Source organism: Cebidichthys violaceus, unplaced genomic scaffold (assembly GCF_023349555.1).
Source record: "Cebidichthys violaceus isolate CVI_PGR_0920_01 unplaced genomic scaffold, fCebVio1.0.p SCAF_46, whole genome shotgun sequence".
NCBI classification, from domain to species: Eukaryota; Metazoa; Chordata; class Actinopteri; order Perciformes; family Stichaeidae; genus Cebidichthys; species Cebidichthys violaceus.
The window spans coordinates 1,724,505-1,745,313 of record NW_027176661.1 but is presented as its reverse complement, the minus strand read 5'-3'; the positions used below and the strand labels follow the sequence as shown (position 1 = coordinate 1,745,313).

The 20,809-nt window shown below is 42.7% G+C and overlaps 1 protein-coding gene across 2 annotated transcripts in view; it reads right to left on the bottom strand.

Annotated features, from left to right (window-relative positions):
- The window catches only part of LOC137886825 (gamma-aminobutyric acid receptor subunit alpha-3-like), an 82,246-nt gene extending 68,029 nt beyond the window's left edge, over nucleotides 1-14,217 (bottom strand). For both annotated transcript variants that reach the window (XM_068729473.1, XM_068729474.1), the window contains exon 1: nucleotides 13,795-14,217. The gene's annotated coding sequence lies outside the window, so the exon portion shown is untranslated. The remainder of the gene's footprint in view (nucleotides 1-13,794) is intronic.
- Nucleotides 14,218-20,809: the final 6,592 nt, after the last annotated feature.

Genomic DNA, 20,809 nt, shown 5'->3' with positions numbered 1-20,809 from the left:
TAATTGAAATGCAATGTTTCACTCTCTGGTAATGGCCGTACGAAGAGAAGGAGAGTTCAGCACACGCACTAGACCGGCCCAACCGAATAATTTAAGCCATAAATCAAACATCTATGCTGTGGTTCACCTTGAAGCTCTGTTGGCTCATCTTTGCCACATAGACGGAACTTGTTATGTTGAATTTTGAATCTTGTTTTCTCATCAAATCCAAACAAGGATATACTGTAAGACTTCTGTTATGTTCACTACTACTTTAAGATAGATGAAGTGGCTTTCAAAAGCAACACGCTTCTTGTATTTCTGGAAATACTTTGTCTGATCTGCTGCGATAGTAAAGCCCGCATTTCTAACCTTACAAGGGAAAAGGACAGTATTCTATGGGACTTATCAGCATTTCACTTTCTCTGCAGCACAATTATCGACTGATATCATGTATTAAATAAATTGGAAATAAACCAGCGAAAAGCTGGATTTTCACCTTACCAGTTTCTTATATAACCCTTGGATGTTTCATAAGTCTGCAGTATTTCATATTGAAGAAGTGTGCAATCTGTTGTAAACTTGGAATGAAAAGATTTGCCCTGAAATACAGAGAATCAGCATAATCTGATCCAGTTTAAGTCTTTGAACGGGTTTTTCAGTGTCATGTGTGTGTTATTAGAAATGTCCATGTATTGAACAAATACCACCCTTTGACTGAATTGTAAATAGGCAATTCATAATTTAACTTATCGTCATTCAGCCAGATATGAAGGCGTGTATGCCACAGGCAAGAGCTGGCCACCCATTTCCCCCTGTATGACACAGAGGGATATTACTGATGGTGTTCTTCCCTGAAATACATTAGACTTGCAAGAAATATTTCATCTTATCTCAAGAGTAGATACTGTGCCTCAAAAAAAAAAAAGACCTTACGCTGCAAATATGAATCCCACAAATCAAGACATGTGCACACATCACATTTTATTACCTTCTTATTATACCACAGAGATGAGTAGAAGACATATTTAAATTTGATCCATGAATGTTGGTATATAATTGAATTCATAGCTTTTTCCAGTATCCTCCAACATTGTAAGTTACCTCTCGTCCGGTCGAGATGATAATCAGCTTTCCCTCCAGTGTGAATGAGGTGAGTGGGACTCTGAACGGGACTGTGATCAGCTTTTTGGTCCCGCTGCGAGCCTCTGTGGACGAGATGTTTACCGGGGCTTTTGTGTGGCCAGTAGGATCCCACTTAGTGTGAATGATGGCAGCTGTGAGGGTGCCTCTGGCAAGTGCGACTCCAACTATGGCTGCTTGGTCTCATGTAGCGTACAGCGCCAGCTGCTCAGGCTGTGCAGCACTCCAGCGAGTATGACTGATTGAGGCTGAGGTAAGCACGTCTCTGGCGAGTGAAGCTCCGGCTGCAACTGTGGCAGATCTCGCGGTAAACGCTACGCGAGGTGCAGCTGGCTACTTGGACTGCGGCTGCATTAGCACGACTGTGGCAAGTGTGACTGAGTATCAGTGACGGGCACGATTCTGGGTGCTCTGTGTGGGCTGCTGCTGCTGCTGCTCAGCCTGACGGACTGTGGTGAGAGTGGTTCTGGTGATCAAAGCAGCTTTGACTGCTGGTGCAGCAAGTTATCACTCCAGTGGAGTTGGCTGGTTGGGCAGAGGCCGAGATGAACTACAAGTGCGACTGACTGCAGCCGGGTGAGCAAGACTCAGTTAAGCACCGTTCACTCTGTTTTCCAGCAAGTGTGAGGCTGATAAGCTCCAGTTCTACTGCAATCTGGAAACACACTCACCAGTGTGTGTTACAGTTCCAAGTAGCAACACACAAGCTTTGGAGCCATTTTGTATGTTGTTGTATGACTAATCATTATGAACATTACATTGTGAATTATGCCACGTAATTCATTGATTATTCTAAGGATTATATTTAAATTCCCAATTGATGTAACAATCAGTTTAGTTCCAAAAAATAAAACCCTTTTCTGATTCATATTTCAATATTTTATTTAATCATCTCTTAAACACAAACAAGGTAATACAACCTTTTTGTCAGATGCCTGATCAGAAAATGACTAGTCATCAAATTCAGAAGGACTGCTGTGACAAATGTATTAATTTAATCCCTGTATGTCATAGCAACGTTTCACTGAACTAAAAACATCTGTATTTCTGCTTTAGTATTTAAGTTGAAACTTAAAATGATCATGTAATGGATGAATTTCATCACTGGAGTAGTTTTCCGTTATTATGATCAAATATATTTCTGTGTGGGGCAAGGGAAATAATTAAGATTATTGTGATGTTAGTGTAAGCCATTTTCTCACTCCTACGTGGCCGTTAAAGTAAAAAAGAAAATAACAGCAGAATAACAATGTCAGATGACGTGTGGTGCAAAGTTACGTTACCATGAAAGCTGCAGTACAGAAATGACTTTTAACACGAACAAACATTAGGAAAGCAGTTGTAAGTGACTACTACCACCAGAAACACGGTCCACGTGTTGATAATCCTAATATATCATGCTTGAGTGGGGACAAAAAGTACACGGAATGTCGCTGTCTTGCTGCAGCTGCCGTCTTGACAAAGTGCTCCGGGATGCTTTCGCATTCGGAGGTGTTCGTGCATAACAGTTGTACCGCTGTGATAAGCCACTTCCAGTTTACAGAGTTTACGCCACAATGTTGGGTTGCTGTCAGAAATCCTTCCAAACTTAAGTGGAGCGTGGACGAGGCTTTTATGCTGCAGCTTGTTCTCGGGGCGAACGCATGCTTTGACCGGGCTGTTCTTGCGACGCGCCGTCGCACTTCATGCAAATTAAAGTGTTTTTGTAATAGATTATGTTTACTACAATCCCCAGTACTGTATATAGTACCTTTAGTATAGCGTGTTGGTAACTTGAAACTAAGTAACCTTTTCCTGTCACGTAATGGTTAGTACTTGTCCTAGTAGCACATGTTAGTACTAGTTTCTGTCACATTGTAGTAATTCATATGCATTTTCCTGCTTCATTGGGGGCAAACATACACACAAGGAATAATGGTGTGTCAGTACTGGGGAGGGATTGTGTGGAATTAAAGTTTGTCAAACTAAGTAGACACTCAACTTATATTACCCCCCCCCCCCCCCAAGGTAAGCTGTTATTTCACTGATTATTTGACACATAAAACCAGTACAGAAATCATCACCGAGTGCGCCTGGTGCTTGTTTTTCTTTCTTCTGCCTCTGAAAGGCGAGGCAGCTTTCATTTATTTTGGTGCCACTTATATACAGCAAACTAGTAAGATCACAGTCTGGTCTCAAAATAAACGGCAGCCGATACTCTCAACAAAGCGGCGAGTACTTTCAATTCCCGAGGCACTTCTCACAGTAACACATTCGCGTCTTTGAACTCATCGGAGAGAATGATAAGAACATTATATTCAAAATTCTGCAGTTCAAAAGCAAAGAACAACATGGAGAGCTCCTGGGATCCACATGGTAATTATGATGGTAGTATAAGACACAAGTATTTCTAAAAAAAATACCTAAAATTCCCTGACGTATGGCAATATGTAGCAATATATCAGAGTATTTAATTATCAATAACACTGAGCAGACCCACATACCGGATCAATAAAGGTATGAAGAAGCAGGTGTCTTGGTGCTTTTGTGCGTTTTCGGGATCTTCTGCAGTCTTTCATGGCCTATCCGCCTGTATCATTGTTGCAACTGAAACATACTGCAGCGTCTACTGTTAATGTCAAGCCTCGGTGCTTTCATCTTTTCAAAATCGTTATTATACTCGTCACCAATCGATAGAAAACTCGAGAGTCTGATGAGACTGGTGCAGAGACAATTGATTAATCAATTACTTGATCAAGTGAAAATAATTGATTGCTATTTTAGAAGATTTATTGTTTTTGTCTTTTTGTTTCTTGCTGGCCATTATCAGCATGGACTCCAGTGTTGAATTTATGTGTCGCTGTTATTTACTTTATTTCCATGCACTTTCTTCGAAAAGGCTACAAGGTCAGTGAGACTCCAACAACAGATTCCTTGGTGTTTGTATTCACTATGGCTGTCCTTTTTTTCCTCTCCTTTCTCAACCATAATTAAAAACTCTGACCGTTACCCAACACAAAGCACTAAACACAAAGCTCTGGGTCGTTCCAGTTTAGTGTTTGTGCACCTGTTCGGTAGTTCTCACGTCCGCTGCATTGAAAAAAGGAGCGATCGCATGAAGTCTGCCAACAGGGAGACGCAATATTAAGACAGGAAATAACTACACATTGGAATTCACTCTTATATGGTAATCAAGCTTTATGTCTTGGTACTGAATTTTTATAAGGATATTACAAGGTTACCAGATCTGAATAAACAAACCACCCTTGTCATTCAAATACTCTCGGCACCCTGAGAAACAGGAATGCGAACAACACAAGTACAGGACATTAATAATTCATTTGAAATTTTGAAGGCGAGATGAACAATCTGAATTTAGGAATTCAGAATGTATAAACAGGCACATATTGTGCATTTAAAGCTTTGATATACAGCTAGCAATAGGTAGAGAGGGACATCGACTGAACAGAAAGAGCCAGGCATCAAAGGCCTCTAATGATTCACTAGATGACTTAGTATGGACAGTAAAGATGTGGCCACCAGCTGGAAAGTGATTGACCAGCAGATTATTATAAACATTCAGGGGGGTATTTCCCCCCCATTTACAGCAGCTATAACCACTATTTTCCGAGCCATTTCAGATAATAGAATGTTTAAAGACCTAGTTCCAAAGAAAATAAATCATCCTGTAGAGCAGATATCCTGTTTTGTATCTCATTGTTCTCATATCAAATCCATAACATAATAAATGTTGAGGATTTCACTCCTCACACCTGAAACGAGGCAACATTTGTTATGATTTGAAGTTCTACACCAAACATAGGTAGAATAGGAATTTGGCTTCAACAGCATTACTAATCTTGAAACTTATTTATGTTATACTATGGTGGAGTAGAGTTCACAGAATACAGGTTTAGCGGACATATCTGCAACATTTGAATCGATCAATCATTTGAATGTTTTCAATGTTTTGTGGCAAAACCGGAGCTGCAACGATCAGTCAAAGATTTAATGGTTTAACGTTCTCAAATGTTACAATTTAGAGATTTCTTGGTCTTGTTGGGTTTTGCTGTTCAGACAAACAAGAATTTAACTGATGTCATCTTGTGCTCAAGGATATTGAGATTGGCATTTCTCACTTTTTTTGTCATTTGGTCGACCAAATTTAATCATGACAGTAATCAGAAAATGGAAACAAATGTTTGTTGCAGCCCTAAGCAAAACAAAAATTTGTAATCATGAATCCTGTCTCACAATATCCTCTCGATATGATTCCGCAGAAACAAAAGTCATCATATCATTGCTTTACTCTCCGTCCCTTCAATTCCATGCACCAGCAGCAGGACTGGAAAAGGCCGTGCTGTCCAGTAACCTGTGACAGCTTTTTACAGCAGGACATCCTGTCCTCACAGAGAACTGTGTTCACATTCCTGGCATCAAGTCAAACTCATTCAAGGTGGGTGTCAGAGTCTGACAAAGTTGTCCGTTCGCCTGTTTGTGATGTTCATGGATATGCATCGAGGCAAAGCCGAGGTCTGACTGTCAGTGACATTAGGATACCATTCCTGCTGATTGCAGACAAATGTTGTCCTTTCTGCCTTTCGTCTGACTGTTATTTGTGGCTTTGGTGTACTTAGTTTTTCATTTGTGCACATTAATTTACTAAAGATGTAGTTACACATTCTGCTTAATAGAAATATTAACTTGCACTCTTGTGCAGATATATGGACAAACTGACACCGCACTGACAGCGGTGCCATTTATTAATTTATTTTTATTTGAGGAGATGAGAAAGTCTTTGCACGGCCCCTAGTTTTTTAGATTAACTAAGGATTGAATCAGTATTCATAGGAATGCCCCGTAGCTGTTGTAAAGGTCTTATGCAGGTACTGCAAGTGTCTTAGAAGCTGCAGTTCATGTAGATAGTGAACATTTTCAGGCAGGATAAAAAGCTGATAAAAGCTCCTCTGCTAGGCTGGTTCCAACCAGGTTAACCTTTAGATGTATGAATGATATTTTGTTGAGGTATATTGTCTCTACAATTCACTTTCATGGTCTGTCAAATGTAATAAAGTAGCGCCGTCTTTTGATGAAAGTGCTTGCGGGGTCAGGATATTTGAGATAAACAATGTTTTATTATTACATCTCCCTTAGCTGCAAACAGTTATTGGTTGAGATTCCAAAAATATGGTCTTTAAATGAAATCTTATTATTTATTGATTTTTTACTTTTTTGAGGTTTGTAAATAATTCTGTAGCTTTCAGTAGTGTTTATGTTTTTAAATCCAAACATTCAAGTTTTGGTCAAATTATGTATGCTTTAGCGTCAAAATGCTTTTTTCCCTAAGCCCTTCTGAGAATGTTTTCCAATGTGACCTGACGTTTACTGCATGATTACATTCTATATATATATCCTTAACCATAGTCAGCGTACTACCTACAGTATCTCAGATGGCAGTCTGCATGCTCCCAGTTTAAAGAAGCAGACAAAAGTACCAGCACGGAAGCTACCAAATGTACTGCTGTGTGAATGCCAAGTTAGCTCGGATTCAAAAGTCACACAATAACAAGTAAACTAACGGACTGATACAGCAGTACCTCAGCAGTTCCCTTGTCCTGTGAGGTCAAATGTTGACTGTTTTTGTCAATGGAGTCTGCTGGTTTTGAAGACATAACGGCTTAGATTCCCTTTTAGAAAGGGCTGTCTGACGACAACTTAAAGCAGTTAAAATATTCTAAACATGATGTACACTTAGATTGATTTATTTAGAAAATACATTATGAAATATGTTTTTGATTGATTAAACTATCTCACTGCTTTTTGTAACGACTGAGTGGCCGTTTCAATTTAAAAAAAAACAGAAAAGAGAGCAGATGGACCCGCCCTTTGATAGAATTCATAATGACTCCAACACCACAATCCCTTCTTTATCCATCTTAACCATGCCACTGCTACAAACTGTTCAAAAAAGCTGCAGCGAGGCTTTTAACTCGAGCAAAGAGACAGAACCACATCTCCCCCGTTTTTAGCATCTTGTCACTGGATGCCTGTTTGTCATTGATTTTTTTTTTTTAGAACTGCTAATGTGCTTTGGTCTTTGAAAGACTTGCCAGCAACTTGTCTCTGAACTTAAGGTCCCCCATGACAGAAAATCCTCAAGCAGGATCCTGCTGACAGTTTCTTTGTCAAGGTTGTATACTAAAGGTGACCATGTTGTTGCTGTCAGGCCTCCTTAGCTTATGAACGAGCTTCCAGCAAAGTGGTGACGCAATTAAGGCCTTTTTATCATCTTTGATGTTTACTCTTCTTGCGTCCCTGCAGCCTTGTCTGATCTCGGTATTTTGCATTAGCTATCCCCATGACTCCCTCTGTTTATTGAGGCATTTTTGGTTAGTCAGTCATTATAACCTTGACTAACAGATTTCCTGTGGCGAATGTAGAAAATGTGATCGTCATTGTTCTTGACAGGAACCATTTATGGTACAATTTAAACTGTAAAATCTCCTTGTGCATTAAAAAGATACATTTCAGTAGCCGTCATCACACCTACACGGTGTTGCACGGCAATGCAATAGTGATGCAAAATAATCTCTGTGAAGGAGATTTCTCCATGCCATACCTGGTGCAATAAAGAGTAGGCTGAGACAGCATGAGGGTGGCCAAACGCTCCACACATTAAAAAAACCACAATCATCTGGCAGCCTGGGATAAAGTAAAAGAAGAAGAATACTATTGTCTCGGTAGTGAGCTTACTTATAACGAAGGGAGCTGTTGATTTCTGTGCAGAAATGTGCTTTGAGTTGCATTGAGTTACATAAGAACATAGTCCTCTGCATAGGATGTCATACCAGGGTACATTCAACTCGCTATACAATGTGATGAAGAGTTCTAAACATGGCTTAAACTACCAACCTCCGTCTGCACAGGCACTCACTTTACTGTTCACTAAATCTATCTTGTTTGCTCTATAAGATGTCAAAAACGACAGAAAAATCAATGTCGTCATCTCCTAAAGCCCAAGATGACTAATTCAAACAGTCCAAAACTCAGATGCTTAATTTATTTTCATTTCATCTAAAGTGAGATCCAGGTACGAGGGAGTGTTGTTATTTTTGCCAGAAAAAGCAATTACCGAAATGGTCATTGTTCAAGCTCTGCAGCCTCCCATTCTATTTGACATCACAAGCTTTTCGAATGAGGCCCATGTGTTATCTCATCTCTTGTTATTTTGCGCTGTGATGGAAGGAGACGCTCCCTCAGTCAGGAATATGTCAAAATTGCGATTGAAATTTGATCAAGATTCATTGCGCCCTGCCAAAGTGGGTTCACGCACCAGATTCACAGTTTTTTCTTCATTACATGTTGTGCAGCGTGCACCAGGCTGTCGCAGGATAACCACAAAGAAACGTGTTTCGTCGTTCCCGTCTCACTGGTCGGTTTGTAGCTTGACAACCCTGCACAGCTTCCCAAGCCGTAAAAATGATCGGTGTTAAAGTTGGTGTCACCCCCGGGACACTTGGGACACACTCAATTTAATCGGGGTCCATTAAAAGAAAAAACCAAAAGACAATTAAAGCTCCTCTCCCCTCTTAGCATCACAGAAAGCCCTGAGGACCATTGGTTTCCAATAATCCTCCTCTCCATATCTCAAGCCAAAAACACTGAGTAACCGAGGCAACAGCTGTGTGCATCATCTTTTTTTTTTCTCTCACCAATGTGTGTGACAAAAGTGGTGCCTGAAGCATCACATTTCTATTTGCAATTGAGGCACCTGTGACTGAGATGGTCAGATATGAAGGAAAACAAGCACAAGAAAAACAAAATAGTTGGAGGGGTTTGAGCACGGGAGGTCATTCAACCATGGAAAGGTTTAATTGTCTGTACCTGTGTGCCTGAAGCTTCAAAAGAACACCAGAAGTGCACCACCACTCCCTCTGCACACATCACACCTGACTGCAATGTGTGCCTTGCACATTGATTCACAATATACGCAACCACTGTCTTTAACCCTCAAGCTCTACTGTATTTCTCAACTCATCTGGAACGGGAACAGAATCTGACCGCTTATTGTGTTTCACTTGAAAAGCTTAAAAAAACAAGCTCTCAGTTCTCGGCCAACTTCAATCAAAGTCCAATAATTAATGCTTAACTTCTTTTTCTTGTGCCAGGTGATCAAATTAATGCACCACTTAAGCAATTATTCACTAAGTAAACAACGTTTTAAGAGGTTTCTCAGTTTTAGATCAAGCAATAAACCACAATATGCATTGATTTACAGTGATTTGACAACAGCTGAGGGGCGTTGTTAGGCTTCATTTCAGGGCTTGGATGTGTATAGTACAATGTCAGACATTTTAGGAGTTTCTCAGGGTCTGCAGACATCATGTCAGCACAGCCGGTACTGATATGAAGCTTTAGTCGCTGGGAAGATGACATTTGAGAGATTTTGGCTGTCAACCTTTATATGGTCAGAGTAAACCATGAAAGACATATGCCGTTAAAGGGGAACGACACCTAAATATAGAATTCCAATATGTTTTTTTCCATGGCCTTGGGAAGTGCAATCAATATTTGTGAACATGAGCTACTGTACTCTCTCTCAAAGCCACAAACCAGAGAAGTAACTCTCAAACGTATGATGTCAGTTTGTCAGTTGTGAATCAGAAAATGTACCCCTGGGTGCTCTGTCATCTATAACATATTTCCCAATTTATTTTATTTTTATACTTTATAACATCATAATTTTGAGTTTTATCACTCTAGTTTTTGGATTTGGGAGAGTTCATGTGTACTAATATATTTTGGACTGTGTTAGACCATAGGAATAACATATGTATTATAAACATAGTGTCTTTTTGTGTAGTTCCCCTTTATGGATAGAAGGAGAAAATAAGCAAGAGCAAGGTGGCATTATGTTTGCTACAACCTCCACTTACATATGGATTTGACGTTTTTAAAACAAATCTATAAAATCGAAATTAGGGAGTTATTTTTCAATAACAACTACAGCACGAACAAACATGCGGATTTCATAGTGTCTCCAGTCTGGAAAAATGTAAATCAAACGCCTCTTCTGATCTGTGATGTCTTGCTTTTTTTGTTTGTATAACCCAATTCTGTGATGGCGATTTCCTCTTCCCTTCCCTCCTATGCACTACAAACAGGAGTGTGAGAAACAAAAGTTGACATCTGCAGTGACAATGCTATTGTTAGATGCTGAATGCTCATGCAAAAGTGCTAAATTACGCAAAATGTTGCTCAAATTTCTTCATTTATATGCATATATGCCACCACAGATGCTTTTGACGAACATTCTGCAGCTAAATACATTCATATAACGAATCTAATATCGATGATAATCTAACAAGAACAGTTTCAACGGTGTAACTGTGCAACCACGGCAGCTCCAACAGCCTTTCATCAAACAACCAGTCAATGATTTGCTCTGCACATAATGTACTTGTTGAAAATGTTTTATGCCGTTTTGGCAAGCGGTTCCCGTCCCTATATCACTTTGGAATGTGTGTCCACGTGAGATCGCTCTAGTCAGGAGTCCTCCGTCTCTGCCAGAAATACAGTAACACGAGTAATTTGTTTGTGGAGCTTTTTTACATGACAAATTAAAGCTTTGGGAGAGGAATCTGTGCAGGAATAAGATCAGTGACAATCACAGAAATGATCGTAAATCAGCGGGCGTCTGGAGGAAATATTATTCCAGTGTGAAAAGCCTCCGTGATTAATCTCACCGCACATAAATGGGGAAATGATGAGAGCTCACCAAGCCAGAGAATGAGTGAGGTAAGTAAAACTCCTGGAAGCAGGGAACATGTTGGAAAATTAAGACTAATGCAAAAGCACTCCACAGCCGTAAAATATTCAATGTGTTCCCTTCATCCTACAAATGATGTTTCAGTTGTGCTGAATAAGTGTGTCTCTGTCTGTATTAACCCCAGGGTGGCCTTCTCATTGTCCCGCCTTGTTCCGCTTCTCTACGTCTTTTTCCCGCTGTAAATTCCCTCCTGGAAGCTCCTCGGTCGTGACTGACATGACCGTGGTCAAGGCTTCAACATACTTCGAGAGCTCCCGCGATTACTTCCTGTCAGCTGTGATCATTGTCATCGCTTGACAGTAACTTGATGCCATGGTCTCCTGTCCAATTGAGCTGTGTGGTGGGTCTCAGTGCAAACGGTAGTGGAGGGGAACCATGTTATTTAGCATGCTAAGTCATTTACAAACATGTTGTAGATATTAACATTAATTTATGGGCAGAATATTTGCCTCCTGCAAAAAAAAGAAATAAAAACAACACTCTGGGAGACATTACCCTTGTTTATTTTGTGATCACTGGAGATACTTCGTATTTTACCGCATCGTGTCTCACTGTGCCTCCAGAAACGATATGGAAATGCTAATCCTCGCAACAATCTGCCTCTATCTACACCACCCGTTTTGTTTGACTGCATCTGCATGCAGAATCCAAATAATGGCAATTACAAACAGATCCTCCAATCACGCCGCCTCGGACGTTGAGCGGGGTTCGCAACGAGTCGAGCCGCGGAAGCACAACATATCCACTCTGCATCTCTCAGAAAAAAGGTAAAAAATCTGCTCTCCCTGACACATTCCATGCTGGACAATAAATCTGAGTTTGCTACCCTTCCACCACGCAGCCAGTTGCTGTGAAAAGTGTGGGTGTGTGGGGGGGGCTTTCTGCTGTGTGCGTCTCAACAGATGAAGAAACTGGCTGAGAAAAGTAATTTACTTGTGGTCACACTCCTGAGTCCAGGGAGTCATCGCATTATGAGCCCAGTGTGGCGTGCTGACGGAGAGGCGGCAGCAAGGGGTTGGGGGGGGGAAGCTGAGAGGAGCTACAGATGACTGTGCATTACATCAAACGAGAGAGGTGTGGTAAATACATGAATATGTGATGGGCAGAGGAGGAACACTCCGGTAAATGTGGCGGGCAAAAGGACGGAGCCGGAGAGCGGGAAATCATCCTCCGAGGGAGAGGCTTCTCACAAGCCCTCGTGGATGTCCAGCAATTAGGACCGGAGCACGGCCTCCGACATTGGCTGGCTGAAAAGCAGGAGAAGATGAGGCTAAAAAAACGACTGCAGCAATCATAATTCGTCCCGCTGCGAAATGTCTGCATCTCAGGCCTGCTTTTTAAACCTGCGCGCCAACATTCTCAACATGCAGAACCAACAGGTTTGTTTGTTATGTGCAGCTCGTCTGGATAAGTGCCAATTAGCAGGTTGTGCACACAAAGATGCAGCACAAATGCTTTTTTAAGAGCAATGAGCGCAGAGTCATGGACCAACACCACTCCACGGTGGGCAAAAAATAAATCATTTGTTGCCCGTTTCTGTTTCTTCTTGGGCAGCAAACAAACAAGAGCAGTATTTGTGAGAGTGTGTCTTGTTCGTGTAGTCTGCCTGCAACCCAATTTCACCTGATTTGGGGGAAAGGGGAGGGGGAGGGGGGTTGCATGTGCTTTTGCAACGTCTGGGATGTGTCAGGAATATTTGAATTATTTAAGCTGTTGGGTTTGATTTTTAGAGAGACATCATTGCTCATATGTGGCTGTTAACACATAGCATGCATGGTCACAGGCAGAGAGGAGGGGTGAGGGACAGAGTGACGGAATGAAACACACACACACACACACACACACACACACACACACACACACACACAGACACACAGAAAGAGATTCCTCAAGAAGGGATTATGTGTTTTTTGAATGAGGCGGGCTTATGCTTCCTCTGCCAAACACAACATTGAGTTTGAGTCATTAGGAGAAACATATCTCTTAAGTAAAACAACGCATGGCCACATGGACGTGTTTTTTTTCTGTCCACATAATAGAGAACATTTGTTTTAGTTGTTTCAGTTAAACGTATAAATACAGCCACACATACCAGTGGCAATCATTTTATTTCCATAGCCTGTGTGTGTGTGTGTGTGTGTGTGAGGTGGTGGTGGGGGGTAACGGGGGTTTTGTGCCAAGGTTAAGTTCGCCTCTGCTCAACAGTCATGTCACTGGTTGCGGTCGCTTGTTTCTGACAGGATTTTCAGCACGCTGGGGTCAGAGCGCGAGGCTGGGTGCAGGTGCGGATTTACGAAGGGGAATCGTCGCGCGCGCGCCGTCGTTTTCATTGCCCATTACAGGAAAGTAACAACTGCCGTAGTGTCGCATTGTGTTGCCGTTTGACTGTCCTGAGAAAGTCAAGCTGGAGAAAGCCATTTAACACCGCCATTGTCTCAGTTGCATTCCCACACAAAGACCCCCCCCCCCCCCCCCCCCCCCAAAAAAAAAGAAGAAGAAACCCCCACATGTGTTGCTTTACACTGCCAAAACAACACTTACATCCCCGACCGAATCTTCATCATGCCAGGCAAACACTATACAGCATGCAGCGCCGCATCCTCACATCAGCATCATGTCCTCTTCGGCATGCGAGAAGGAGGGGGGGGGGGGGGGGGGGGGGAGACCTGTTAAACCATCAATTATACTGCAGTAGCTGTACACAAACAGCAGTTGTTGCATGTGAATGAAATATTGCCGCGGAGCACATTTCCAATCATCTCCGGCTATTCTCCGGGCAGCGACACGTGCGAAACACAATAAATGACGTTACACGAAACACACCATAGGTAATGACAAGCATTAAAAATTAAAAATAATCTCACCAGCAGCAATAAGGGAAGTGCTCTCCTTGCTGTTTTTTCTCCCTCTCTGTCCCTCTCTCTCTCTCTCTCTCCAGACTGGGTTTCCTTGGAGTTAATGGGGTTATTCTGACGTTTGGTCCGACTGATTTCTTTCTCCCTCAGCTGTTATTGTCCACTGGGTTTAGGATTTTTTTTTTCTTCTTCTTCTCCAGCGGTGAAATAATAAGGAAATCGGCGTCCTCTTCGCAAAGCTCTGCCCTTCTTCAAACTAACCTTCCCGCCCCCCTCCTTCTACCCATCTCAGATTGGCGCCGGTCAGGAGGGGCAAACCCTGAACCCGAGGGGCTGCTTTAGAGGCGGGGATCTGTCACGCGGATCAATGCCCACATGGACATGCGGTGGACGTTTGCGGGAGGGTTCACTGTTAACCGACCGGCTTGTCAGTGATGCTCTCGGCAGCTGGAAGGGACACTTTCTCTCTCTCTCTCTTTCTCTCTCTCCCCCCCCTCACCCTTCCTCCTCCGCCTCCTCCTCCTCGTGCGTTATTGCACAGCTGCCTCCCAGGCGAGACGCGGCGGTGAGTGGGCCCACTTATTCAGCGGGGCTCCGCGCGGTTTGAGCATTGACGCAGGTGCCCAAGGTCCAACCGCGACTGACAGAGATGCCAAGCCTGCGGGCTGCTGCTGACAGTGGTATAGCAATCTCATCTGAGTCACTGCAGCAGTATAGGCACGTGGGAGCGGATCATTCCCACTGCGTGACCTTGGGTTGGTGTGGTCTAATCACAGAGAGGAACTATGGGGGAAAAAAATCTGGGCACGGTGGGGGAAAAAAAGAAACAAACAAATGCGACGTCTCTCCTTCAACTCAAAATATGCCAAGATGCCCTTGTGCAAGGCATGTTAATGTCACCTCTAACCCCTGCTCATGCAGCGGCAAATAGTACAAGACTTCTGCTGTGCACAGTGCACAACTCCCTGGTGTGTTTGTGTGAGCAGCAAGCGGTCTCTGACCTGATTTTTGTTTCAAGATGAAATATATTACAACATGGCAGAAATATGCAGAAACTGAAACAGATGACCTGCCAGTCACATTTCAGCTCACATTTAAATGACATGTCACAGCTCCATGCTTTGATCATTGCACAAGTCAATTTGCTGGACTCTTTGGAGTTATTGCAAAGCCCATTTGTGAAAGTTTTCCAACCATGCAAAAGAGCCCTGTTCCAGTAAAAACAATGCTGTATACATGAAAGCACATGTTGCTTTCATGCATTTATTTTTTTTGTAGACGAACATGAAAATTTAAAATAGTGGTTGACTTTTAACTTTACAAAGTGATGGCAAGTGAAGTGACAGATACCTGCTGAGTGCTTCACAACAATTTAAAGACTTGGATTATGTCTTGGTCTGTCACAACTTTCATTAATAACATTACAATGTTACACATTACGATGGCGCTCAACCTGCCCTTAAGTATGCAATGTTACCGATACATGTTCCACAGTATCTGTGCTGTCTAAAGTATTCTCTGTGAATAAAGCCACTCCGGTTATGTTCCTCAAATACACATTTTGTTATACTTGTTGAATTTATTTTAACATCCCAATGGCAATCAATAAAACAAAATGCTCTGACAAAAAAAAAAAAAAAAAGGAAATCTGGTGTCTGTGTCTGTCGCAGGATTTTCAAAGCCCGTCCAACCATTTCATTTGTCCAGAATGACATGATTGGATTTAACATTTGGGGCTATAGTGCTGATAGCTACTTACATTGGAAACGAGTTGGCAACACTGGGCTGTGTTTGTCGGTTGGATAATTAGCTTTAACGTTGATGAATAATAAATGAGCGAGTTTTGCAACCGAGCCCTCTGAGGTTGAAGTAATCAGATCAGCTCGGTCGATGCTCAAACCTTTAGGTGACTTTAGTAAAACTGTAGCCTTTAGTCTTGAATACATTTAACAAGATGGACAATAAAGTCATAAAAGGATAGATTGACTTTTTTTTCAAACAGACGCTATTTTAAGTTTGTTTCCTATCATTTATAATAGTCCTTAGGGCGCCTTTAAAAACCCCTTGATTTTGAGAAACTCACATGGCTTTTACACAGTTCAGTGGGGTAATTGTTTCTTTAAAACACGGAATGAACCTCCCTTTTGAGCCTCTCTGACTTAAATAGAGCACTTAAACCGTCACCGCTTTGGCCGCCTATTGCATGTCTTTTCTTCAAGGGATTCCTCTCTGTGTGGTCCACCACAAGGCTTCTTGCATCCTTGCCGCTAATTAAGTTGCTGTGGAAGGGTTTCCCCCTTCGTTTTCGCTGAGGGTATAAGGTTGTTGGTGCCATTTCCATTTATCATTTTCATTTATTGTTTCATTGTGAAGCCCTTTGAGACTGTAATTGTAATTAGAGGCTGTAATAAACTTGATTTGCCGTTAGCTCCTGTGGGTGAGGAGAGGAAGAGGCACCGGCCAGCTCTGCCAAGGAGCCAGCGAGCCACGAATAGAGACACAGTTTGGGTGTCTGACTTTAGGCCCTGCGTGCTTATTTTAGGGTGAAACTCATCCATGCTCCCCAAAGCTAAATGTTCCCTGCCTATATCATCCATGCCACCTGCTGTGTGCGCTGCCTTCTGGCTTATTTCTTTAATCTCTCATCTTATTTGTTTATTTATGTGTCACCTCCCAGCAGTAAGACTCCACTTGGAAGTTGGGCCAGCCGAAAGCATGACATTTTCACACCGCATTTTTGTCTTACCTCCTTTTAATATATGAGGTTGAGCAGGAGCGGTACAACGAATCAAGCTCAATGTGCCATTTCCACGCTTTCTACAGTTACCAAGTGCCTTACAGTTTGCTCCCTTTCAATAAATCCTTGAGCCTGCATAATCATGTCCTCCAGCTCATAATTATATACTCTGGAAAACTGACACTGAGATATGTGTATGTCTCGACTGCTTTTGTTAATTAGTCCCAGCTTGCGGACAAAGATGTGTTGGCTTTTGGAAGAAGAAAAAAAAAAACGGTATGCAGAAAAAGTGCCACAGTTTATTCAACAATGCACCTGATAAATATCGTGTAATGAACGGAGAAAGGAAGTTGTGTGGGAGAACTTGGGGCGATTGAACACCAGGCGAGCTGCGGCTTTCTGGACAAGCTCCAGAGGTCTGATGGCCGACGCCGGGGCTCCGGCGAGTAGAGAGTTGCAGTAGTCCAGGCGGGAGATGACAAGAGCCTGGATGAGAACCTGCACCGTCTCGTCAGTCAGGAAGGGACGAATCCTCCTGATGTTGTAGAGCAGGAATCTGCAGGAGCGTGTAACGGATGAAATGTTTGCTGAGAATGACAGTTGGTCATCCAGGGTCACACCCAGGTTCCTCGCAGTCCGAGTCGGCGTCACCACGGTATCATCAATGGTGATGGACAGGTCCCGGTGCGGGCAACCCTTCCCCGGGAGGAACAGTAGCTCAGTTTTGTCTAGGTTGAGCTTGAGGTGGTGTGTCGTCATCCACTTCGAGATGTCAGCCAAACACGCAGCGATGCGCGTCTCCACTTGGGTGTCACCGGGGGGAAATGACAAGACCAGCTGGGTGTCGTCGGCATAGCAATGGTAGGAGAAGTCATGCGAGCGAATAACAGAACCCAGAGATGTTGTGTAGAGCGAGAAGAGAAGGGGGCCCAGGACTGACCCTTGCGGAACCCCCGTAGTCAGCATGCGTGGTTCCGACCCGGCCCCCCTCCAGGTCACCTGGTAGGATCGACCCGTCAGGTAGGATGCAAACAGGGAGAGTGCAGAGCCTGAGACGCCCATCCCCTCGAGGGATGAGAGGAGGATTTGATGGTTCACAGTGTCAATGAAATGTCATGTATTCATGAAATACAACTGGGGAGGCTCGACTGTCATCACTGGCGTCCATGAATCGAGAAGGACTTCTTACTGGAACTAAAATGCACGGATGTACTGAACAACCGTGTCATTAAACTCTTTATTAACAAAGAAAACAGGATGGACTTTGTCTTTAAATAGTGAACAACAGCTTTGGTAAGTGAACTGCAGTAGCTTTAACTGACATAAATATTATTTATGTCATTATTCAATATGCTTGTTTATATATTATTATTTGTGCAACTTGTTTTTATGAATATGGATTTTCGTTTGGTTTTATATGTGATAGGAACTATTGTTCCGTCCTATGTTGCGCTGGGGAGACATTTAGCCGGTGCACAGCAAGAAGAAGACGCGCGAAGCGGCCACGGTCTATATACTCCGCGCAAAGTGTTAAAGTTAAACTGTTAAAGTTAAGTTTAAGTTTTTAAGTGATCTACTTTGAAGATTCATGTGTTTTCAAGTGGACTCATTTTCCCTCTCGATGTTGACAGACGAATAAATCCGTCAGTAACAACAACTAAGGTGTCGTGTATTTCCTGCAGGGAGTGATAGCGTTACTACTCTGTTAATTTGTCTATCGTGTAGTTTTCATGATATGGGTAATATTGTTCCCTCTGATATGAATAATATTTGAATGGCCCGTGCTCTTGAGTGTGTGGCGGAATGTGTGTTTTAGCTGAATTGATTTTGGCTATATACTGTATACCCGCATCTCGTCATGCGGGTATTCATGTACAGTATCTGCACTCAGCAGTTAGTGTATTTGTAGGCGTTGAGCTTCATTTTTACGAGTGAAGGCCCAGGTCTAAAATGCACGGCCCGCCACTGGTTGATAACATCTACTTCTGGGGGGGAAGAGAGACGCTTGAGCCTCAAGAGGTGCTGCTGGCCGAAAAGGTTGCACTTGGCAGCTCCGAGGCGTGAACATGTGTATCTGAATGTCACGCTGACGGGCAATCTCGCTCTTGCATCCAATGCTTGGCTTTGTGTTTTCTCACCCGCTTTCTTCTTCTTCTCTCTGTGACTAACGCGTATGACCTTTTTGAAATTCTGTATTCCTGAAAATGAGGCTACTGTTTCGCCTACGTTCATTGTCGCATATTGAAAATTCAACCAACTCTGGTTGTTGTCATTGTTGTGTGAGTGGGGGCCAGGTCTGAGCCACAGGTGTAAGGGTTGTCAGGGCTGATAAATAAATGCAAGACATTTCGAAGACGGCGTTAGGATTCGTGCAGATGGGCGCGTTATGTCGCCGGATGAGATCAATCAGTCAATATTACCCGACATGGAGCCCCCTTGTGACAGCTCTGAGTAGCTGCTTAAATTAATGAACAATCAGTCCCACCACCATGCAGAAGACAATGTCAAGTAGGCGACGTGTTGAATGTATATATTTGTAGGCAAAGCTCGTGTTAAGGAAGGAAACACAAGTTATGCACGCCACATCAGCTGGCCATCAGCCTATTTTAATTAGTGCAAATTACTGTCAGCTTAATGCCAGGTCGTTCATTGGAGCTGTCAGCTCTTCATTTAAGCCATCAGCTCGTCTGTCATTCAGTGGTTCTGCCACGCTGCTCATTGTGTGGATTCACTCCCCCCCCCCCCCGCGCTCTCTTCCCTTTCTGGTTCCCTCGTAATCAAATACATTCGCACTGGTATGTTTCGAGCCTGTCCTCAAAACAACTTGCACTCCACATCTCGGCGATATTGCGCTTGCGGGGCTCTGCTCTCTCTGAAATGTTTCTGATGGAAATGGGCACATTTGCCACAGAGACTTTTGCGTGTAAGTGCTGCAAATATTGCTTTAGGAGGAGTTGCAGGGAACAAAGGAAGTGCTGCGTTCATCACATAAAAATCGAGCGTCACAAGTCCTTGACGGCCCTGTAATTAATCACCAAGTGCTTTGGGATTCAGCGCATAAACACTGTTAGCTTGATGCTAATTGCTTTTGAAAGATATTGTTGCTTGTTAACAAGTCCTCAGTCCATCCATCAATCTGTCTGCTCTCCGCGAGCGTTCGCCCCGTCTCCTTGCTCCTACAGTAAACACAGCGATAAAAATAGGTCATTTGGCAGTGTGTGCCCTGAAATGATCCAAGTTTGTTAAGGTTACATATACAGACCGCCGACATTTCAATTTGAATGTATAATGATGCCACGACTGCCACTTTGTTTAATGCTGCACAAATGAAACCCCCCTCGAAGCAATCTGGATTCAGATGATATTAGCTCAAAATAATCCCAGATGGGACTCTGGCATTTTCCACATAAGGCGTGTGGCTGCTCTGAGGACAAGAGGTGCTCCTGGCCAAGCGCGTGGCTCTACAGCAACGCTTCTCAATCCCGGTTCTTGGCACTCGTGGTACTGCTGATTTTCTATCCCATCACCTCGTTAATTGAAGCTCATTGCGTTCTCCTCAGTCCTTAATCAGCCCTTGATTAGATGGCTGAAATGAACGCCAGGAACACATTTAAACTGAAAAGCCCCTCTACGGCCGTCCCCAGGTGTGTATATGTACAGCTGGCCCCGTGAGACTATGAGCACTGGTTGTCCCAGAGCTGTGTTGAAGCCTATTTGGCTGTTGAGCACAGAAAACAAGTTTACATTTGTTCTCAAAAAATAGTTCTCTGGAGATTTTAGGTTTTTGCTGCGGGATCAGACTGACTTAAGTTCCAGGTTTTGTATTTGTGCTGTTTATTTCACAAGGGACAACTTCTCTAACTTGGCGAAATACTGTCAGCAAGGCCATATTAAAGGACCATGGGCCCTGGGACAATGGCTTTTTTAAGCCTTTTTTGAAGAATTTCTAATTTAACTCCTTTTACAAAAAAAAGATATGCCTTTTATGTGTATATGTACAGTATTAAATGTATATATTATATTTGATACGGTAGTTATGCCCTAATTATGACCCAAAAGTGGAATTATTCAGAATAACCGGATAGATGACTACTTTGCTGCAGTGATTCTTAAAGCTAGTTTTAATGTCATACAAGCATACTTTACAGCTCAATCTCCCCACCACATTCAGAAGCTGTACAATATCGAAACCTAAATATCATTAATAGCGTAAGTTACTTATTCTATTGCTCTTTATAGATGTTAACAGAAATGTCTTTTCTCATATTTTATTACGGTAGCAGACCC